Source organism: Mustelus asterias, chromosome 5, assembly GCF_964213995.1.
Source record: "Mustelus asterias chromosome 5, sMusAst1.hap1.1, whole genome shotgun sequence".
Taxonomy (NCBI): Eukaryota; Metazoa; Chordata; class Chondrichthyes; order Carcharhiniformes; family Triakidae; genus Mustelus; species Mustelus asterias.
Genome location: NC_135805.1, coordinates 112,414,995 through 112,438,440, shown reverse-complemented (window position 1 = coordinate 112,438,440; position 23,446 = coordinate 112,414,995). Strand labels below are relative to the sequence as shown.

Sequence of the window (23,446 nt, the reverse complement as noted above, 5' to 3'; positions counted from 1 at the left end):
TTCTATCATTATAAGGGACATTTTCTTCTAGTCCAATATGCATATAAATACACTGCTTCCATAAATTTTCAGCTTCAAAAGACTAATCCATTTATTGTTCAGCTCAACATGTCAGTTTAATACCTCATTAATCACCAGTTATTCAAGTATAACATCAGCAGCAGTGCTCATTCAAGCTGTTCTTCTGAAAATAATGAATTGCCAAGTCCCTCTTTGTCATATAACCCACTCCAGCCAACTTGTGTTTATCCAATATATAAATAATCTGAGGCTCATTTCATGTAGTCCATGAACAGAGGGAAAACGTGCCCTTATTTTTTTTTTTTACACACTTCTGGCAGGAAATTGTGAGGAGTCAGTGAGATATTCAAGTGGGTCGAGTGATATAAAAGTAGATGGCGCAAGTCAGGAAAGGGAAGTAAATGAAATGGTCAGCTTTCTCATTTATTTTATTTTTCCACCCGACTCGTGCTCTGATCTCTCTGTCCACATATCCCCACAAGTGCAGGTGACCAGTCACCCACTCATCTCCAACCTATTTATCAACTTCTCTTAATCTCTTTCCCTATTGTTTCACTCAAAATTCAATGTGCTTATTTATTTGAAAAAAATCGAATGAGATTACGGAAGTGCAGTGTCTCTCTCCTCTCCTCTCTCTCTCTCTCTCTCCTATATAATATATATAAACAAGTGTTAGGATTAGAATCTCCGCCATGCTGCAGTAAATAATTTGCATTTATATTTTTTAATTGCTCGTAAAGCATAAGTTTTGTTTTTGGCTTCAAGTGGTTACTTGCCACTCGATTGGCACCACATCCACTCCCTCCACCACTGACACTCAGTAGCAGAGTGGTTGTAGAGGGTTATTTTTCAAACTGGAGGCCTGTGATCAGCGGTGTGCCTCAGGGATCAGTGCTGGGTCCACTGTTATTTGTCATTTATATTAATGATTTCGATGAGAATTTAGGAGGCATGGTTAGTAAGTTTGCAGATGACACCAAGTTTGGTGACACAGTGGACAGTGAAGAAGGTTATCTAGGATTGCAACGGGATCTTGATCAATTGGGCCAGTGGGCTGACAAATGTCAGATGGAGTTTAATTTAGGTAAATGCGAGATGATGCATTTTGGTAGATCAAACCTTGGCAGGACTTATTCAGTTAATAGGGCATTGGGGAGAGTTATGGAACAAAGAGATCTGGGAGTACATGTTCATAGCTCCTTGAAAGTGGAGTCACAGGTGGACAGAATGGTGAAGAAGGTATTTGGCATGCTTGGTTTCATCGGTCAGAGCATTGAATACAGGAGTTGGGATGTCTTGTTGAAGTTGTGCAAGACATTGGAAAGGCCACACTTGGAATACTGTGTACAGTTCTGGTCACCCTATTATAGAAAGGATATTATTAAACTAGAAAGAGAGCAGAAACGATTTGCTAGGATGCTATCAGGACTTAATGGTTTGAGTTATAAGGAGAGGCTGGATAGACTGGGACGTTTTTCTCCGGAGCAAAGGAGGCTTAGGGGTGATCTTGGAGAGGTTTATAAAATAATGAGGGGCATGGATCAGCTAGATAATCAATGTCCTTTCCCAAAGGTAGGGGAGTCTAAAACGAGAGGGCATAGGTTTAAGGTGAGAGGGGAGAGATACAATAGGGTCCAGAGGGGCAATTTTTTCTCTCACAGGGTAGTGAGTGTCTGGAGCAAGCTGCCAGAGGTAGTAGTAGAGGCGAGTACAATTTTGTCTTTTAAAAAGCATTTAGACAGTTACATGGGTAAGATGGCTATCGAGGGATATGGGTCAAACGCGGGCAATCGGGACTAGCTTAGTCGTTTTTTTTTTTAAAAAGGCAGCATGGACAAGTTGTGCTGAAGGGCCTGTTTCCATGCTGTAAACCTCTATGACTCTATCCTTGGCATCTTCCAAACCCACAGCCACTTCCACCCAGAAGGTTAAGGGCAGCAGTTACATGGGAACACCATCACGTGCAAGTTCCCCTCCAAGTCACTCACCACCCTGACTTGGAAATATATCGCCGTTCCTTCACAGACACTGGGTCAAAATCCTGGAATTCTGTCCCTAATAGGATTGTGGGTCAACCCACAGCACGTGGACAACAGCGATTCAAGAAGGCAGCTCACACCACCTTCTCAAGGGCAACTTGGGATTGGCAAATCCCAGCCAGTGGCACCTATGTCCCACAAATGAATAAAAAGAAGTGAAAAATATGTGTTCGAATGAAGAAAGATTGAGATAAAATTCAACTTCTCAAATGGCGCAGAATAGGCAATACAAGATCCACCATATATTTTACACTGCTCCACCTTTAACTTAAATGGAAAACAATTAAAAATAAAAAAATCTTTCATGGGAATTGGGTATCACTGAATCAGGACAATGTCTTGCCCATCCCTAATTGCCTTTGAGAAGGTGTTGGTGAGCTGCAGCTTTGATCCATCGCGCTCCATGGTGGTGGATGTAGGAACACCAATTTGCTTTTAGGAAAGGAGTTCCAGGATATTGATCCAGCGACAGTGAAGTAGCAGCATTATAGTTCCAAGTCAGGATGGCATGTGACATTGGAGGGAAATTATCAGGTGGTGGTGTTCCCATTAATCTTCTGCTCTTGTATTTCTAGGTGGTAGAGGTTGTGTGTTTGAAAGGTGCTGTTGAAGGAGCATTGGTGAGTTCTTGCAGTGCATCTCGGAGACGGGATACACTGTCACCACTGTGCATCAGTACAGGAGTGAGTGAACATTGAAAGTGGTGGATGAGGTGCCAGTCAAATGGATTGCAGTGACCTGGATGGTGTTGAGCTTCTTCAGCATTGTTGGAGCTTCAGTTGTCAAGGGGAAATGGCAGTGTTTGTGACAGGCAGCCAATCCATTATTGCTTTTGTATGCCCTTGCTGAAGTTTAATTTAACATCTGTCTTTCTCCCTATCTCTCCACATAAGATCCCAACCTTTCTTGCTCTCTCTAACTCCCAGATTATTCCTGCCCCCCACCCTCATGATTCTCACTCTCTCTGTTCTTGCTTGTTCTCTCTGGAGGTGCACAATCATATGCTCAGTTCTCCTCTTTAAAAAAGATATATAAATGTTACCATCAATAGAGCTTTTGAGAATTGTCCAATTCTTCAAACTGATTTGAAGTAAAACTACTGAGTTAAATTTCTAAAATTGAAGATAAATATTTCATCAGACAAGTTTACTGAGCTGTGCTCCTGCAGCCTTGGAGATTAGGCTGCACTTTCTCCAATTGCAATATACAAATTTGGGCGATATAGGTGTTCAAAGTATGACGGGTCTGGACAAAGCAGGTAAGCAGAAACTGGAAGGCTCAGGATCTCGAGAACACTGATGTAAGGTGAATGGAAAATGAACTAAACGTTACATGAGGAAAATCTTTTTAATGCAGTGAGTAGTTGGGATCTGGAATTCACTGCCTGAAAGTATAGCAGGGAGTAATTCAATCATAGTTTTGAATTATCTGAAGAAGAAATATTTGTAGGTCTCTAGGGAAAAGTTGGAGGAGTGAGACTAGCTGAATTGCTCTTGCAGAGAATTAGCACAGAATATAAACGGCCAAGTGGCCTCCTCCTTTGTTTCGATGATTCCAAATTGAGTGTCCAAATTGTGCAATGATAGTGCAGCAAGTTTACATTGCAGTTCTCCTCATCAATATGAACAAAAGAGATGGAGAAAAGTTGATAGGATATATTAGAAAATCGAAGAAGTACTAAAGTACTAAAAATTTATCAAGGATATGCTATTTTTTGATCTAATTTACAGTTTTTAAAAAACACATTACAATTCAAGTTACTTGGTGCAATAACATTAATCATTATGATAAGTGTACACAGAGAATGACCTGAAACCCAACTATTCCACCACCACTGCCTCTTCATCAAGTAATTGAATATAATAGGACAGGATGAGATCATTTGGACCAGGTGTCTTTATCTATGAGTGTTCGGGCGCCAACCAGAACCCCAAAGTATATTATGAAACCAGACTAGAGGTCAACAATTTTTCCACTTCAGCATAAATGTGAGAAGAAAATGTTTAGCCTTGAGTAATTCCACTGACAAACTGGGGATTTTTTTATCGAAACGAGCTTTATTCATAACTATGCTTAAATATAACTCTAACAAAATGAATCAGTTTATATCTTAACCATTGAACAATGAAAATAAATAACTTTTAATTTCTAACTTATCATCATTTCAGTTCCAATTAAGCAATGTTCCTCTTATAGACTTGAAGCACCCTTTAAATATAATTAGCAATCCCAGATATAGTTTCTCTGACTTGGGTAGCAACTATGAAGGTTCCAGAGAGAATTTGCAGACAGATGTTTCAGAGAGAGAGAAGCTTTCTGTTTTTTAACAGCCCCCTCCAGCAAATGCTCTTTTTAAAAATGAAACTGCTTTTCCTGCAACAGGTCCAGCTCCTCCCATTAACATGACTATGACCCTGTACATCTAACTCACCTTCCCTTACTTTAATCGAAACAACACCCTAGGGTCATTTTCTTTTGTAAACAAAAGCCCCCCATCAAGCCTTCAGCTAAATAAACAGTTAGATGGTTAAAATAAGTAATTATCCTGCTTTCCAGCATCTGCTGCATCCCTTCCAGACAAACCAACTCCAGGCAACAAAACACAGAATCTTAAAGTGGTATCCCTTAAACATTAAATGTATTAATGGCACTGCATCATCACATGAGCCAATTCATCTAACTCCACTGCTGCTCACATCCTAGATGTTTTAATATTTCCCTTGTTCAAGAAAAAATCCAGTTTTCTTTTTAAATAGTTTGTGCAATGTGATTCAACAACAGTTTTTGGCAAAGCGTTCACATTCTAGCCACTTTGCAAGAAGACATTCTAACCTCCCCTCAAATTCAAGGTCCTTCTGCTCCTTGGCTCTATTTAAAATCTTCCAAGATGTGTGAATTCTCATTTATCAATATTGAATTGCATCTGCCATCTCTGTCTATCAATCCGGCTAACTAAACTACAATTTTCTGCAATGTCACAATCCTCACCTCAGCTTTACAATCTCAATTTCAATTTGTTGTGCAATCCGATTTGTTGCTTCAATGAATTTTGATATTATTCCTTCGATCCCTGATTGACACCATCTCCCTGGCCCTGCACTCCACCCTGGAACCCCTAGGTAACAAAGACACCTATGTCAAACTCCTATTTATTGACTACAGCTCAGCCTTCATCACCATCATTCCCTCGAAACTCATCTCCAAACTCTGTGGCCTGGACCTCAGCTCCTCCCTCTGCGACTGGATCCTGAACTTCCTAACTCACAGACCACAATTTGTAAGCATAGGCAACAACACCTCCTCCACAATCATCCTCAACACTGGTGCCCCACAAGGTGGTGTTCCCAGCCCCGTACTATACTCCTCATACACCTATGATTACATGACCAAATTCCCCTCCATTTTCATTTTCAAGTTTGCTGACGACACCATCATAGTGGGACAGATCTCAAACAATGACGAGACAGGAATGAGACAGAGAATCTGATGAACTGGTGTGGCGACAATGTAGGAGACATTCCCCTGTCTACATCGACGGGGACAAAATAGAAATGGTCGAGAACTTCAAGCTTTTAGGTGTCCAGATCACCAACAACCTGTTGTGGTCCCCCCTACCAATGCTATAGTTAAGAAAGCCCACCAATGCCACTAATTTCTCCGAAGAATAAGGAAATTTGGCATGTCAGCTATGACTCTCACCAACTTTTACAGATGCACCATAGAAAGCATTCTTTCTGATTGTATCACAGCTTGGTATGGCTCCTGCTCTGCCCAAGACCACAAGGAACCACAAAAGTTTGTGAATGTAGCCCAATCCATCATGCAAACCAGCCTCCCATCTGTCTACACTTCCCGCTGCCTCGGCAAAGCAGCCAGCATGATTAAGGACCCACGCACCCCGGACATTCTCTCTTCCACCTTCTTCGGTCGGGAAAAAGATACAAAAGTCTGAGGTCACCAACCGACTCAAGAACAGCTTCTTCCCTACTGTTGTCAGATTTTTGAATGGACCTACCTTGCATTAGGTTGATCTTTCTCTACACCTTAGCTATGACTGTAACACTTCATTCCGCACTCTCTCCTTTCCCTCTCTATGTACGTTATCCTTTGTATAGCGTGCAAGAAACAATACTTTTCACTACACACGTGACAATAAATCAAATCAAAGACTTGATCATTTAAAGTTCTGGTGTAAACCACTGCAAAGTTTCACTTGCTTCTCCAGAAAGGATTTTTTGCTCCTGCTCCTTCCTTTCTACATGATAACAGCTTCTTTACCATTGACCACAGCATTTCACGTGCCTTTATTTTTGCATAAGTCTTATGTGATACCTCTTTCAATTTAAATCAGGTTAATTAGCTTAGTTTCCTGGTGTATTCTTTGAAGAATACTTTTTCCACTCTGCAACTTTCTGACATAGCTTTTCTTTCCACAGAATTGTATCCAGTATTTCTTTGCTAGCTCCCCCTGCTTTATAAACCAGTCATTCTCTACAGTTAGTTCATATTATATTTGGTAACTTTAATGTTGTCTCTCATCACCAATAACTATTCTACACCATCTTTGCTGGTCTGACGATATCTACGTCCCCTGTGACTAAAGAGGCACTTTACTTATTTAGCATTACCACCATTCCTCAATCTTCACAAGAAGTTTGTCTCCTTCTCTTTGCAACCTGATCCTTCCTTTGACTTTTTTGTTGCTCATAATTTTTTATATTTTTCCCCCATGCGCCTTGTTAATCTTTCCAATCTCACTTTTTCCAACTTTACTTCATTCATTACATTTAGTTTGAATTTCTTTATTTCTTTCAGCCCTCCAAGGGGTTCCTTTTTTAGCTTTACATTTAACTTGACTCCTATTCAGCCAGGGAACTGAATTGACAGCGATCTTGAATAATTCTAGTTTCTTTTCATCCACTTATCTATACAGAAGATGATTTCAGGTAATAAATGCACCATGATGTTGGTTCTGGATGTGCTTTGTACCTATTCTAGCCATTCTCTAGTAATTAAACATAGAAACTAGAAGCAGGTCCTTCGAGCTTGCTCTGCCATTCATTATGATGGTGGTTGATCATCAAATTCAACATCCTGATCTCTTCCCCCCCCTCCCCCCTCAAAGTTTCGAGATCCCCTCTCATTCTTCTAAATTCCAATGAATACAATCCTAAATGACTTAGTCTATCCTCATGTGACATTGTGGTTTAACATTAAAATAATTTTCTCGATTAAACTTTCCAATTCTGTTCAGTATTGAATATATTTTGGAAGTCCCTAATTCTGCTGTTCTGAGAGCTGGAGTCTAAGGGAAGAATTTTGTTGGTTGAGTGGATGGCCTGACATTGGTCAGAAATGGATCTTCCATGGGTGCCCAGTGGGCATTCCATCTGAATTGTACAGGCAGCCACCCTACTTCAGACAGCAGCCCGTAACTCGGAGCAGGTGGGCAGTGCTGAGGCAGAGAAGGGCTCTGCAGCCTATGTAAGCGAAACAATAGTGTAAAAAATTGAGCATCTCAGTACTGGAGGGAAACCTCCCCAGAGACGCTGTTGGGCCATGGGAACTACCTTCCCTACCAGTGACTCCCCTCACCCCTCTTGACCGTTGATATATAGGAAAACCTGCCCCCCTCTGGGCTGTCAGTGGGAGGCCTTCTCCATTTAACAGGTGGCCTCCTATATGATAGGAGGTCAACCCCGACAGCCTTGTAGAATGGCCCTTAATAGGTCATTTCCATATTAAATTGGTTGACTGCCTCCTTGTGATGAACTGAATTGACAGTGATCTTGAATAACGCCACAGTTTTTTTTTCATCCACTTATCTATTCAGAATACAATTCCAGGTAATGAATGCTTCCTGACTTTCCAGACATCCCTTGTATCTATTCTAGCTATTCTCTAGTAATTGTGACTTAACATGAAATCATTTTCATTATTAACCTTTTCTGTTCCATTCAGTAGCTAACATGTTTCAAAAGTCCCTCCATCATTTTGCTGTTTTGAGAGTTGGAGTCTAAGGCCTGAAATGTGTCTGCCCCATTCCAGTACCACAGTCGATTAAGATTCTCCTGATCCACCATGGCTTCTTGCAATTTTATTGGCTCCTCCCACCTCCATTTCACCTCCCAAGGGCCAGTAAAATTCTGCTCTAACTTTTCCTCAATGTAGTCCTCTGACATTGAGTGTGGCTTTTGACTGCTTTCTGCACAGTTTCCAAGATTTGGATGCTTTCCTCGTGCCTCTGTGACTACAGTTAAATACACTACTCAAGTTGCAATTAGACCACAGCATTATAAAGCTGCACATGATCACTTCAGAGTTATACTCTGATGATTTTGCCGTATCGCTGAGTATTCTGTTTGCTTTGTTGCTGTTGTGTAATAACTGGCATTGGCAATTGCTTAGCCTATTTTTATTTCCAGCTCTCTGTTAGCTGCTCTCCTAACCAGTTCAGCATCATTCATTGAAGAAGTATATTCTCTATTTTTCTTTGAGTACTAGACCATTGTTTAATATTGGATACAAGTTGCCATGGATTTGTCCACTTGCATGCCCTTTAAGTTCCTTTTGCAGTATCCTGGTTTCTTTACCAGACCTAGTGGCCTCCCTAATTTAGTTCTATCTTTAAATTTGATCAACTTCCATTGCATTTATAAGTCCAGCTCATCTAGAATCTATATGGACTTCAACATCAATTTGTGAAGCATTTTACTCAATAGATCTCCCCAATCCAATTTCACTGCTCGAACTAGTTCCCACTGCTTCTTCTCTTTCAGTCAATATCTTGTGAACACCCACATTGTGCCTTGATTCCCTAGTAACTTGACCTTATTCATTATTTTTCATGCAAGGTATTATCAAAAGCTTGATGGTAGTTGCAACACATCACTGAGCTTTGGATGCCAGTGACTTATATCAATTAGGAAGTTTGATGAGGCACAATCTGCCCTTTCTCCCCATCACGGGCTATCATTTACTATTGGTGATTTAGTTCCGAAGATCAACTTAATTGTATTAATGATATTCAGCCTGTTGTTATCTATGTTAAATAAGAAGTCTCACAACACCAGATTAAACTCCAACAGGTTTATTTTTTAGCACAAGCCTGACTATGTTTGTTGTCTATGTTTCCATCCTTGCGGATTTATTTGCTTTTGAGGCTTTTAAGCCTGTCTAAGATCTCCTTGCAAGTAATATTTAAAATCATGAAGTTTAGTTTAGATTTGACATGATGGTATCTTGTCTAATCAATACTTCCAAAAAGTAATCAATTTATCTGTTATATAGTTTTAGTTCATGCTTAGTTTTAACCAATTTGCATCCATAAAGAATTTCAGTTGTTAACCACTTACTGTTATTATGCTAAAATAATTTAACTTTCTTTCAAGAGCTATAGTCATGACTTGTTTCCTCATTCCATCCAATGACCTTGTTTTTTTACTTTCCCTGAAGGTACTTTGGTTCTTCCTGATGGTTTCTTCTTTTCCATCTGCTCGGGTTTAATAAATTTGGTTCGATTAATTATTCAACTTTCTATCCAATTGTTAATTCTCTTGGGATCCTGTTTGTTGAGGTTCATAAGAGCTACAAAATTAACCCTACTTTTCTCTTCCCACAGATGCTGCCTGACCTGGTGTGCGCTGCATGCATTTTCTGACTTTTGGTTTTGTTGGCTTCCGTTATTATTATATTGGGCATGCTCATTAACATCTCCTTTAAAGATATTCCATTTGTTCGCGATGGAGAACAATGGGTTTTCCTGTGTATTAACCCCACCCAAACATTGTTTAAACCTTTCCTGCTGTCCCTGAAAGTGTTCCATTATATAATTGTATAGCTAAGCTCAAAGTATCTCAGATCATGTGAAAATTAGTCATGTTATTGGTGTTAACACTCAGGGATGCTACTGCAGTTTGTTCTATTAGTTATTTTGGTCACTTGCCATTACCAAGTCACAGTATGAGTTGCTTCAAGTCTAACTAACTTCCCTTTAGATTTTTGATGAGGTAATAGAAAGGGTAGGTGAGGATAATGCAATTGATGTTTGTACGTGGTCTTCCAAACGGCATTTTATATTATGCCACAACAAACTGGTGCGCACACTTAGAACTCCTTGAATCAAAGAGACAGCAGCATCATGTACATGAAATAAACTGACAGGAAACAAAGGGTAGTGAATGGTTGTTCTTCAGACGGGAGGAAGGTTTATAGTGGGTTCCCTGGACTTCTGTTCTTCCTGAAATTTATTGATTGTGTAAGCTTTAGTGTACAGGGCACAATTTAAAAATTTATCGATGACACAAAAGTTGGAAATATTGTGAACTGTGATGAGACCAGCAGTTAACTTCAAAAGGATGTCGATGGGTGGGTGGAATAGTGGCATATAAAAATTTAAAGTGTGACATGATTCATTTTGTTTGGAAGAACAAAGAGAGGTGGGATTAAATAAAGGGTGCAATTCTGAAAGGGCGCTGGAGCAGAGGAACCTGGGGTGTATGTGCATAAATCATTGAATCGGATTCGTGAAGGACAAATTTGATTGAATTTTTTGAGGAGGTAACTAAGTGTGTTGATGAAGGTAGGGCAGTTGATGTCATATACATGGATTTTAGTAAGGCGTTTGATAAGGTCCCCCATGGTCGGCTTGTAATGAAAGTGAGGAGGTGTGGGATAGAGGGAAAGTTGGCCGATTGGATAGGTAATTGGCTGTCTGATCGAAGACAGAGGGTGGTGGTGGATGGAAAATTTTCGGATTGAAGGCAGGTTGCTAGCAGAGTCCCACAGGGATCAGTGCTTGGTCCTCTGCTCTTTGTGATTTTTATTAATGACTTAGAGGAGGGGGCTGAAGGGTGGATCAGTAAATTTGCTGATGACACTGTGGTGAACCATCGTTGGTTCCCACTGTGGGATTGTTCTAATGTTGTTGTTGGGCTAGGGTGGGATTGATACACCTGTGGTTGTAACTGTTGTGGCACATCCCAGTCAGGCTCCGCCTCCTGGGAGAGGTATAAGACCCCCTGCTCGGGCGGGACCTCTTCAGTCTGGGATAGTGTGTTAAAGTTCTGATAGTTCCATTGTTAGTTAATAAAAGCCTTCTTTTACTGAAGCTTTGTGCCTCGTGTCCAATTGATGCGCATCAATTTTATTAACTAACATTAAACTCTCGACGGAAGAAAAAAAGAAAGGAGAGTATGGAGCAAATCCTAAAGCCAGAACGTCTGACGCTAGATCCACGTGCGGTGGGCGCTTCTAACACCTTCGACCACTGGCTGAAGTGTTTTGAAGATTACCAAGCAGCCTCCGCAGCGGTCACCACAGATGATGACAGACTCCGGGTCCTCCATGCGAGGGTAAGCGACACAGTCTACCTCGCGATCCGTGCGGCCACCACTTACCCGAGGGCCCTCGAGCTTTTAAAAAAGTGCTATACGAAACCTCCTAACGAGATCCACGCTCGTTACCTCCTTGCTACATGACGTCGGCAGTCGGGCGAAACCATGGAGGACTACGCCAATGAGCTCTTGCAGCTAGCCAGGGGCTGTGACTGCAAAGCTGTGTCGGCTGAGCAGTACATGTACGACCTCGCCCGAGATGCGTTTGGGGTCGGGTCTTCATACATCCGTCTCAAGCTGCTAGAAAAGGGGAATCTCAACCTGACCCAAGCTATGGAATTAGCTGAAATGCTTGAGGCGGCTTCGAAGAGCTTGGTCCTGTATCCGGAGGACCACGTGGAGACAACATGGCAGGAGCAGTCGCAAATCCCTCCTCGCCCCACGGGCTCGAAGTGCAGTGTTATGGCGTGCTCCCATGTGGACCAGACGACGGCTGCAGCCCCATGCGGCCCGCGGTGCTACTTCTGCGGAGGAGCCAAACATCCACGACAAAAGTGTCCCGCTAAAGCGGTAGTCTGTACCTCATGCGGTAAAAAGGGGCATTATGCGAAGGTGTGCAGATCGAAGCCCAAGAACGGCAGTGCGGCCTGTGACCCTTCGGAACGGGGATCATCACCATAGTCGTCGAAGTACTCACGGGGTTCGTCCACGTGCGAGTCCAGGACGACGCCATTGCAGTCGACGGAGTCGGAGGAGGATGACCACCAGGAGTCGCTACGTTTGGCGCCCTCACCCATGTGCGATTCATGGGGGCGGCCATTTTGGTCGACGATGACCATGACCGACCAGCAGGGGTCCTCAGCATCGACCTCAGCTGCCTGCAGTGACGTTCATGGACCAACGGTGGCGTCAATCACCCTGGACCAGGCTAAGCATCACAGGCTTGATTGTTCGATGATGGATATACAGGTAAATGGTCGTGCAATTTATTGTCTGTTTGACAGCGGGAGCACTGAGAGCTTTATTCACCCTGACACTGTGAAGAGGTGTGGACTCCAGATTCAACCTGCCAAACAGACAATCTCTATGGCATCAAGGTCCCGGTCTGTCGCTGTGCTAGGACGTTGTGTGGTAACTTTGAAAGTGCAAGGCACAATTTACGAGCGATTCAGGCTCCTTGTGTTGCCGCATCTTTGCGCACCAATTCTCCCCGGACTAAACTTTATGGTCCACATGAAGAGTGTGATCCTACAGTACGGTGGGCCACTCCCTTCGCTGACAGTGGGGGAACAGCTGCAGTCTCCAAATTGTCCAAAGCGCCCCGCCTGCAATCTTTCTACGTTAAAGATCACCACACCCTCCTTATTCAAGAATCTGGTACCAGGCTGCAAGCCCATTGCTACTAAAAGTAGGCGTTACAGCACTGAAGATCGGATCTTCATCAGATCTGAGGTTCAGCGACTCCTCAAAGAAGGGATCATACAGCCCAGTGTTAGTCCGTGGAGAGCACAGGTTGTGGTGGTCAAGAGCGGGAACAAACCCCGGATGGTCATTGATTACAGTCAGACCATTAATCGATATACGCAGCTGGATGCGTATCTCCTCCCGCGCATATCTGATATGGTCAATCAGATTGCGCAGTACCGGGTGTTCTCCACCATAGACCTTAAGTCCGCCTACCACCAACTCCCCATTCGCCCAGAGGACCGACAGTACACAGCCTTTGAGGCGGATGGTCATCTGTATCATTTCCTTAGGGTTCCATTTGGTGTCACCAATGGGGTCTCGGTCTTCCAGCGTGCTATGGACCGAATGGTGGACCAGAACAGGCTGCGGGCTACCTTCCCGTACCTGGATAATGTCACCATCTGCGGCCGTGATCAGCAGGACCATGACACAAATCTCCAGAACTTTTTACGCACTGCATCTCGCCTGAATTTGACCTACAACAGGGAGAAGTGTGTATTCCGTACGCGCCGGTTAGCCATCCTGGGATACGTGGTGGAAAGCGGGGTCATTGGCCCTGATCCAGACCGTATGCGCCCCCTTGCTGAACTTCCCTTGCCCGCTAGCGCAAAAGCACTGAGAAGATGCCTAGGCTTCTTCTCCTATTATGCGCAGTGGGTCCACAACTACGCGGACAAAGCCCGTCCGCTTATTAAGTCCACGACTTTTCCACTCACGCGAGAGGCCCAATTGGCCTTCAAGGAATTGAAGCACGACATCGCGAAAGCCACAATGCACGCGGTAGACGAATCCATCCCTTTCCAGGTGGAAAGCGATGCATCTGATTTCGCCCTGGCCGCCACACTAAACCAGGCGGGCAGGCCCGTCGCGTTTTTTTCCCGCACCCTCCAAGGCCCCGAAATTCGGCATTCAGCAGTGGAAAAGGAGGCCCAGGCCATTGTGGAGGCCGTCAGACACTGGCGCCATTACCTGGCGGGAAAGCAGTTCACCCTGATCACGGACCAGCGGTCCGTGGCGTTCATGTTCAACAACATGCAGAGGGGCAAGATCAAGAATGATAAGATCTTGCGGTGGAGAATTGAACTCTCCTCCTATAACTATGATATCATGTATCGTCCAGGGAAACTCAATGAGCCCTCGGATGCCCTCTCGCGCGGAACATGCGCTACTATGCAGGAGGATCGCTTGAACGCCCTCCATAATGACCTGTGCCATCCTGGGGTCACTCGGCTCTACCACTTTGTCAAAGCCCGCAACCTGCCTTACTCGGTGGAGGACGTCAGGTCGGTGACAAGGAGCTGTCGGATTTGTGCGGAATGCAAACCGCACTTTTACCGACCTGACCGGGCACATTTGGTCAAGGCCACTCACCCCTTCGAGAGGCTGAGTGTGGATTTTAAGGGGCCCCTTCCCTCAACAGATCGGAATGTGTACTTTCTGAACATAATAGATGAGTACTCCTGGTTCCCGTTTGTTGTCCCCTGCGCGGACACGTCGGCTGCCACGGTGATCAAGGCATTCCGTGATCTTTTTACCCTGTTCGGGTACCCCAGCTATATCCATAGCGACAGGGGCTCGTCGTTCATGAGTAATGACTTGAGGCAATTCCTGCTCTCATACGGGATTGCCTCTAGTAGGACCACGAGTTACAACCCTAGGGGTAATGGACAGGTGGAACGAGAGAACGCTACAGTCTGGAAGGTTGTCCTATTGGCGCTGAAGTCCAAAGGCCTTCCAGTCTCCCGTTGGCAGGAGATCCTCCCTGATGCGCTTCACTCCATTCGCTCCCTCCTGTGTACGGCAACCAATGCTACTCCCCACGAGAGAATGTTCTCATTCCCTCGGAAGTCGTCCTCGGGCATATCTTTACCAGCCTGGTTGACGTACCCAGGACCCGTCCTCCTGCGGCGACATGTAAGGGCCCGCAAGTGCGACCCCTTGGTCGAACAGGTCCACCTCCTCCACGCCAACCCTCAGTATGCCTATGTGGCATATCCTGACGGGCGAGAGGACACAGTCTCGATCCGAGACCTGGCGCCCGCAGGGGACGTAGCAACTCCTGTCGCTCCCATACCCCCAGTGACGAATCCCTTATCCCTTATTTCTCCCCCGGACGTGGCGCGGACAGCATCGGGACCAATGCTTAACAGTTTTACTCCAATGCACAGCTTGCCTGAGCCCCGAAGATCGTCGCCATCGCAGAATGTATCAGGATCCCCTGCACTGCCGTTTCGTCAGGGTCAACCGGCCTGTGAGTCTGTGGGAGAACAGCTGGACGCTGTTTTGGGGAGAACGCCACCGCAAGCACCTACTCCGGTGTCACCGCCGGTATTGAGGAGGTCACAACGACGGTGCGGTCCTCCAGACCATCTGAACTTATAATCTGTTGACATTTTAGTCTGTTTTCGTACCCCGCCGGCCTTTGTTCTCAAAGGAGGGGTGAATGTGGTGAACCATCGTTGGTTCCCACTGTGGGATTGTTCTAATGTTGTTGTTGGGCTAGGGTGGGATTGATACACCTGTGGTTGTAACTGTTGTGGCACATCCCAGTCGGGCTCCGCCTCCTGGGAGAGGTATAAGACCCCCTGCTCGGGCGGGACCTCTTCAGTCTGGGATAGTGTGTTAAAGTTCTGATAGTTCCATTGTTAGTTAATAAAAGCCTTCTTTTACCGAACCTTTGTGCCTCGTGTCCAATTGATGCGCATCAGACACCAAGATTGGTGGAGTAGTGGATGAGGTGGAGGGCTGTTGTAGGCTGCAAAGAGACATAGATAGGATGCAAAGCTGGGCTGAAAAATGGCAAATGGAGTTTAACCCTGATAAATGTGAGGTGATTCATTTTGGTAGGACTAATTTAAATGTGGATTACAGGGTCAAAGGTAGGATTCTGAAGACTGTGGAGGAACAGAGAGATCTTGGGGTCCATATCCACAGATCTCTAAAGGTTGCCACTCAAGTGGATAGAGCTGTGAAGAAGGCCTATAGTGTGTTAGCTTTTACTAACAGGGGGTTGGAGTTTAAGAGCCGTGGGGTTATGCTGCAACTGTACAGGACCTTTGTGAGACCACATTTGGAATATTGTGTGCAGTTCTGGTCACCTCACTATAAGAAGGATGTGGAAGCGCTGGAAAGAGTGCAGAGGAGATTTACCAGGATGCTGCCTGGTTTGGAGGTAGGTCTTATGAGGAAAGATTGAGGGAGCTAGGGCTGTTATCTCTGGAGCAGAGGAGGCTAGGGGAGACTTAATAGAGGCTTATAAAATGATGAAGGGGATAGATAGAGTGAACGTTCAAAGACTATTTCCTCGGGTGGATGGAGCGATTACAAGGGGGCATAACTATAGGGTTCATGGGGGAGATATAGGAAGGATATCAGAGGTAGGTTCTTTACGCAGAGAGTGGTTGGGGGTGGAATGGACTGCCTGCAGTGATAGTGGAGTCAGACACTTTAGGAACATTTAAGCGGTTATTGGATAGGCACATGGAGCACACTAGGATGATAGGGAGTGGGATAGCTTGATCTTGGTTTCAGATAAAGCTCGGCACAACATCATGGGCCGAAGGGCCTGTTCTGTGCTGTACTGTTCTATGTTCTATGAAAGGCGGCACGGTAGGTAGTAAGAGCTTGATAAATAGAAGCATAAAGTACAAAAGTAAGGAAGTTACGATAAACTTGCATAAAACACTGGTTTGCCCTCAACTGAAGTATTGCGTCCAGTTCTGGACACCACAGGAAGGATTTGACGACATTGGAGATGGTGCAGAAAGATTCATGAGTATAGTTCCTGGGTTGAGGAATTTAAATTGTATAGATTGGAGCAGCTGAGGCTCTCCTCAGAAGAGAAAGCTGAGAGGAAATTTGATAGAGGTATTCAAAATGATGAAAGCTCATGTAGAAACCATTTCTATTGGTGAAATAATGGAAAACCAGAGGCCAGCAATTTAGGGTGATTAACAAAAGCAGCAATGGGGACATAAGGAAAGACTTATTCAGGCAATGAGACATTAGTATCTGGAATGCTTTGTCTGAAAGCATAGTGGAAGCCAATCCAATAATGGCTTTCAAGAGACTTGGATTGAACTGTGATGAGACTTCCAGGGAGCCAGTAAAGACACTAAAGGCCAAATGGCCTCTTCAGTGTTATAAACATCCCATGATTCTGTAATTCTCATTTCAGTTACTGAGTTAATTTAATCCTTATGGCCATTACTGTCCAAAATGCATATCAAAAAAGAATGAAACTGCCTGTCACAAACAGCACCTGAGCAGAGTATATAGTCCGGAGTGTGCTTCAAGTACATAAAATACATTGGGAAAATCCTATTCGAGCTTTTCTTTTAATAATTATATTTTAAGGGTAAATTCACAGAGCTTGGGGCGATTCTCCCAAAAAAAACTAAATGCGCAACAGGCGGGAAAATGTCCCATTTTCTCACATAGTTTTTAGGCGTACTTAGTGGAACGAATCTCTGACACTCTGTGCTCCACAGAGTGCTTCAGGAAGATTTACACCGGTACGTGTGGGCAGGGCCTCATCTCGCTGGAGTGGCCAGAATCAGCACAGTGGGGAGATCGGCACATGCGCACCCCCCCCCCCCCCCCCACCGCCAAATTCTGGCCTCCCAATCGTCGGCCTATCTGACCCACTTCCCAGCACCAATCTGTCATGGCCAGCCCCAATGTGGAGCCCCACCATCTCCTCCCTCCCTCCCCCACCCACCGATTCCATTGCAGAGTGCGCAGTGGGTGGGTCCCAGGGGGCAGTGTCAGGATGCCAGGTTGGCACTGCCCAAGGGGCACTGTCCCCACCAACGGAGTGATCATGCCTGGTCCCCAGTGATGGGGACCAGTGTAATCCCTGCTGGTGGGAACCTCTCCCAACAGGGGAGTGTGGGGTGGGGATTGATTACGTTGAAAAACAATGCCTGGGAGACTCGCAATTGGCTGGATGCTGGTTGTGAGTCCTACTACAGGCCCCCCGCTGATGTCTCCCGGCCACTGTGCTACTCGAGCAGTGCAGTGGGCTGAGAGAATCGCCCCGCTTGTGTCCAAATTTCATCCCCATAGCCCTGCCTTCGTAAGGGTGCCCATGTGTACACACCAAAAGCCTCCAAAGGAGCATTCTACTGATGCCATCTGGTCAGGCTGTGCAACACGATGACTGAATGCCTAATTTGGGCCAGGCATGGAATTTGTGTATCATTTCACAAGGATCAAGTGTTGAGCTGCAAGATGGGCTCTGTACTAACTTATCTGAAGGGGGAAATACAAATCCTGCAGGATAGGCGACATTGAAGAACTCTTGCTACTTCAAAGTAGCATAGAATCCCTATAGCGCTGAAGGAGGCCATTCAGCCCATCAAACGTGAACTATCCCTGTAGCTCCATGTATTTATCCTGACTAAGGGGCAATTTAGCATGGCCAATCCACCTAATCTACACATCTTTGGACTGTGGGAGGAAGCCGGAGCACCAAGAGGAAATCCATGGAGAACAAGCAAACTCCACCCAAAGTTGGAAATCTGGGTCCCTGGCACTGTGAGGCAGCACTGTACCACCGGGCCATATAGAACATAGAGAACATAGAAAAACTACAGCATAAACAGGCTCTTCGGCCCACAAGTTGTGCCGAACACATCCCTACCTTCGAGACCTACCTATAACCCTCCATCCTATTAAGCTCCATGTACTCATCCAGGAGTCTCTTAAAAGACCCTATTGAGTTCGCCTCCACCACCACTGACGGCAGCCGATTCCACTCGCCCACCACCCTCTGTGTGAAAAACTTACCCCTAACATCTCCCCTGTGCCTACCCCCCAGCACCCTAAACCTGTGTCCTCTCGTAGCAGACATTTCCACCCTGGGAAAAAGCCTCTGAGAGTCCACCCGATCTATGCCTCTCAACATCTTATACACCTCTATTAGGTCTCCTCTCATCCTTCGTCTCTCCAAGGAGAAAAGACCGAGCTCCCTCAGCCTATCCTCATAAGGCATGCCACTCAATCCAGGCAACATCCTTGTAAATCTCCTCTGCACCCTTTCAATCTTTTCCACATCCTTCCTTTGGTGAGGCGACCAGAACTGAGCACAGTACTCCAAGTGGGGTCTGACGAGGGTCTTATATATCTGGAAGTATTCTGGCGTGTTTTGGAAAATGTTGTGGTGAGTTCCTGAGTGTTTCTGCATCCTCACTGGGAAGGTAAAGGATTAGGTTATCTATTCAAACAAAGGTTCCATCAGGTATGGAGGCAACAGTTCTTTTGCCTCTGGATCTGCAGCGTGACAGGCTGGTGAAGCAGAGACTGTGTATAAGGTAAGTCTTCATCATGCCCTCTGTCAACTTAGTGGTGAGCTCCTCCGTCTTCCTCGGCAATGACATGAGGCTGTCTGGCAGGCCAGTCACTGAGGGATGTAGGTTGGGATGTCGAGCTAGAGGTCCATGATCATGCTGTCAGCAGCCAGATAATAAGGTGAGGGAGAGCTGGACGCATAAGGCATTCTCATTGTTTCCAGTAATGCTGGATGCCACGTGCTCTTTGCTACGGGCTCCATGATGCTGAGAACCATCACTTTTATAGGGCCAGAGAGATGCAGGTATCTCTGTCCTTGGCCAGTTCTGCTCTTTTATCATCGGCCACCTTGTGAGGGAGAGGGCAAAATGTCAGTGGTTGTGTAGCCTGTGTTCAAGTGATATGCCTGCCAAAGTTGAATAACTGGAGGTAGTGGAGATGTGTGTATGACTTTTAGAATTGGTAATTATGTGAGAGTGAGGTGGAGCACCTGAATGTTAGACATGACTCCTGAATACCAGGAAGCGCTGGTGGGTATGTGATGTGGGTGGTCTGTGCAGTATTAGAGACTGGTGATATATTGGGGAGAAGATATCTTGTGAAGATACATTCATTGACCTTGACCACTTGTTTGAAGTCATTAGACCTCTTGTGGCACTGCTGCTGGATTCCTGGGACTCATCGCCAAACTCCGTGGCCTGGGCCTCAGCACCTCCCTCTGCGACTGGATCCTGAACTTCCTGACTCACAGACCACAATCAGTCAGGATAGGCAACAACACTTCCTCCACAATCATCCTCAACACTGGTGCCCCACAAGGCTCTGTTCTTAGCCCCCTACTATACTCCTTATACACCTATGACTGTGCGGCCAAATTCCCCTCCAATTTGATTTTCAAGTTTGCTGAAGACACCACCGTAGTGAGTTAGATCTCAAACAATGAGACAGAGTACAGGAATGAGATAGAGAATCTGGTGAACTGGTGTGGCAACAATAATCTCTCCCTCAATGTCAACAAAACGAAGGAGATTGTCATCGACTTCAGGAAGCGTAAAGGAGAACATGCCCCTGTCTATATCAATGGGGACGAAGTGGAAAGGGTCGAGAGCTTCAAGTTTTTAGGTGTCTAGATCACCAACAACCTGTCCTGGTCCTCCCATGCCAACACTATAGTTAAGAAAGCCCACCATCGCTTCTACTTTCTCAGTAGACTGAGGAAATTTGGCATGTCAGCTATGACTCTGTCCGACTTTTACAGATGCACCATAGAAAGCATCCTTTTTGGATGTATCACAGCTTGGTATGACTCCTGCCCTGACCAAGACTGCAAGAAACTACAAAGGATTGTGAACGATTGTGATACGCAAACCAGCCTCCCACCCATTGACTCTGTCTACACTTCCTGCTGCCTCAGAAAAGCAGCTAGCATAATCAATGACCCCACGCATTCCAGATATATTCTCTTCCACCTTCTGTTGGGAAAAAGATACAAGTCAGGTCACGTACCAACTGACTCAAAAACAGCTTCTTCTCTGCTGTTATCAGACTTTTGAATAGACCTACCTCAGATTAAATTGATTTTCTCTACACCCTTGCTATGACTGTAACACTACATTCTGAGCACTGTCCTTTCCTTCTTCCCTATGTACTCTACGAACGGTATGTTTTGTCTGTATAGCATACAAGAAACAGTACTTTTCATTGTATCCCAATACAAGTGAGAGAATAGAGCTAACGTTGACAGTTAGATCTTTTCTCTCTCCGCAGATGCTGTCAGACCTGCTGAGACTTTCCAGCATTTTTTGTTTTTGATTCAATTGATTCAGTTACTTCCTCATTATTGCCAGGTAGTTAGTCACATTCCTTTCAGCTCCTCTTTCACCTCATGGAATATTGAGGATAAAACTCTATGCAACATATTCATGTTGCAAAGAGCAGCATCAATCTCGATTACCATTTATTACAAGTTTATATTTCAGTTCAATCTCCTAAACATATTGTGAAGTTTCGCTTTGGAGCAATATTACTGATTGATATTTCAATTTATATATGATTTTTTTTTGGCAAACTTGCAGACTGTTTTTCCCTACACTATAAGTTAGAGCACTTTAATGTACATTATCATCTTCTTTCCGTTATGACATTGCTTGCACTTGAAATGTGAAAATCATTCTTTCTGTGTTGGCTGGTTGAACCTATTTGTGGGTTGAATTTAAACATAAAATATTCTGATTTCTATGGTTAACTCACTACACTTTGAATTTACTTCTGGCACTGTGATACATGACCTTCATAGAATTTCACAGCACTGAAGGAGACCATTCTGCTCATGTGCCTGTACAGGATCTTTGAAATAAGTTAGTCTCACTCTTCTATTCTTTCCCCATAACCCTGGAAATATTTCCTTTTGAGTATACGTCACTTTCCCTTTGAAGTTGCTGTCAAATCAGTTTCCACCACCTTGTCAAGCGGTACAGCCCAAATTATATCAACTCATGCAAGAAAAACTTTCTCCTTCTTTCACCTCTGTTTTTGTTTGCTAATTATCCTTTGCTTACTGACACACCCCCACCAGTGAGAGCAACTTCTTGCAAACTACTTCATTTTAAACTCCAGCTTTACCATCCTGTTCTCATACATCAATACACCATTTAGTTCACTTGGGCCTGAATTGCATTGATTTAAAATAGATCACTTTAGAAGAAGCACAAACAGTATTTGTCTTCTCACAGCAGTAGGCTAGCTTTTCCATCTAGCTTTATTGAAATTACAGCAATCAAAAATAATGTCTAGCCTAGTCAGTTGTCAAAACCAATCAACTGCCTCTCTCGCTGAGGCTGAAGTCCAAGCCTATGTTTCTTCTTCCATAAACAATAAAGTTCAGTCTTAAACACCTAACTGATTCTTTTGAAGTAGAAATGTGTTGTCATCGTATTCCACCAATGCCACTAAGAACAGATTAACTTATTAGGCATCTCATTGTTCGTCTTGCGGGTTGTGCTTGCTGCAGTATGGCTGCCATGCTTGTCTACACAATACCTTCAGCTTCCCCTCAACAAGTATTACACTGTGTCAAGTGGTTTCAGATATCTGACATTACAAAATGCAATGTCTTTTTGATGAATATTGTCTGAACCAGTTGTATCAGGTAGAGTTAGTCTTCTTCCTGCTCTCTCTCACTCGGTAATCTTGGAAGGAGTTAAGTTAATGAATACAAAATTGGTCTCCATTCTCATGAAGAAAATGCAACATGTGGGCTGGCTTTAAAAATACTTTTGTTCATTGTGCATTTTACAACATAGTTTGGTGCCATTTAATTCCACATACTTCAATATTTGATTTTATGTTAGTGGTTCTATACATTCAATGTCTCTTTGTCCTTAATGGCTCCAAACCTGCATATTTAGAGGATGCCAATGGTGAAAGATATGATTCCTAAATTGGTTCAATATGGTGGAGCATTATGTAAATTGTACTAACAATAATGAACAATGCCAAACAGTTGCAGGAATAATAGTAGGGATGCAGAGTTTTTAAGAATTGGATTCTAAAGTCTATTGATTTATTTGCCATTTCGATTTTCTTTTTGCTTGCAAGCATGGAAAGAAATAACATTGAGACTTTAGGATTGATTTATGTTTTTTTTCCCTGTGTTGAAAGTCAAATAATTTTGCACTTTCAGCATTTATTCAATTTGCTAACTCCTGCAGGACAAACAAAATAATAGAACTTGCATAATACTTTGTACAGCTCTACACAAAGCTAGTCGATATCTTCTTTTTCCAATTCTTGTAGTGTGTGTGTGTGTGTGTGGAAATGTGGAGCTTCACTTTTCTTTAACATTAACTTTATTTATTAGACATTTGCCCTTCACAAGAATAAAGCAGTCTCCAAAGTCTTATATTCATCTTTTGAAGTCAGTCATATGGTCCTTGATTTGATGCAGTAGCGTAAAAAGGGTGATAGTGTCTGTTTTTCATCTCTCTCATTTTTTTATTTCCATCAACGCCAGTGATCAATCAAGAGAGTGTGAAAAGGGGCTGCCGACTTGCCCATTATACATTTGTGCAAAAGTTCTGGCTAGAATGCCTGATGCTGGAAACATTTGGCAATGCCCAGCTAAGTGGGGAATTAACACTGTGCTCTAAACTGTCCTTCACTAAGAAGCCTCTGGCCTGTGTACATTCTTTCCAGCTCGCTTTCTCACTATAATAAGTCTTCAGAGGCAGAAGTCCCTTCACCAAAATCCCTTTATTTGCAATTCCAACAGCAGTACACAGAGTGTTATAAGTC

At 44.1% G+C, this 23,446-nt stretch overlaps 1 protein-coding gene across 1 annotated transcript in view; it reads left to right on the top strand.

The window, feature by feature from the left end:
* sntg2 (syntrophin, gamma 2) overlaps nt 1-23,446 on the top strand; it is a 240,135-nt gene that overhangs the window by 30,343 nt on the left and 186,346 nt on the right. The window lies entirely within an intron of this gene.